A 732-nucleotide genomic window follows, 5' to 3' on the forward strand; every position below is an offset into this window, starting at 1 on the left:
TGTCTGAATCAGGAGAAAAATCTGCAATCCGCATCTGTTTACAAGCCAAAACAGTCTAAAACAGCTCTAAACTAATATCGTTATTGGATTATGGCCTCATATTTGGACCATGAAGTGATTGTTTGTATTTAAAACATCTTAATGATGGAATAATTTCAGCTTTAGTCTTCTCCAGATGTTAACTGATGGACTGGAGTGGTGTGGATTATTGTGATGTTTTTATCAGCTGTTTGGACTCTCATTCTGACGGCACCCATTCACTGCAGAGCATCCATTGCTGAGACACTGATGCAGAGACACATTTCTACAAACCTGATGCAGAGACACACTGGATGACCTTGGAGTAAATTTTCAGCTCATTTCCGTGCCAAAGCCAATGACTCTGCTCTAACTGTCATTATTATCTCTCAGACTGGGAACCCTGAACATGCAAAAGATGCATGATATCATTTGAACTGATTTCAGGACCAGATTCAGACGTTCCATTTGTTTCTGTGTCACCTGAAACTTCCAGAAAGAAATCGCTTTAAAATGGCTTCAGTAAATGCTACACTGCTGAAATGATGGGAACATTCTCCTTGGAAAAAGAAACCAGTAGAACTAGTGTGATAGTGGAAGGCCTTTAACTAGTTGAATTTTAGAACACAAACATTTTGCAGACTGTCCACATGATTCATGGAGACGCCTGAGTGCTCTGGTCCTCATTACTTTGGGTGTGTTTATTTTTTTGCA

Source organism: Barbus barbus, assembly GCF_936440315.1.
Source record: "Barbus barbus genome assembly, chromosome: 38".
Lineage (NCBI taxonomy): Eukaryota > Metazoa > Chordata > Actinopteri > Cypriniformes > Cyprinidae > Barbus > Barbus barbus.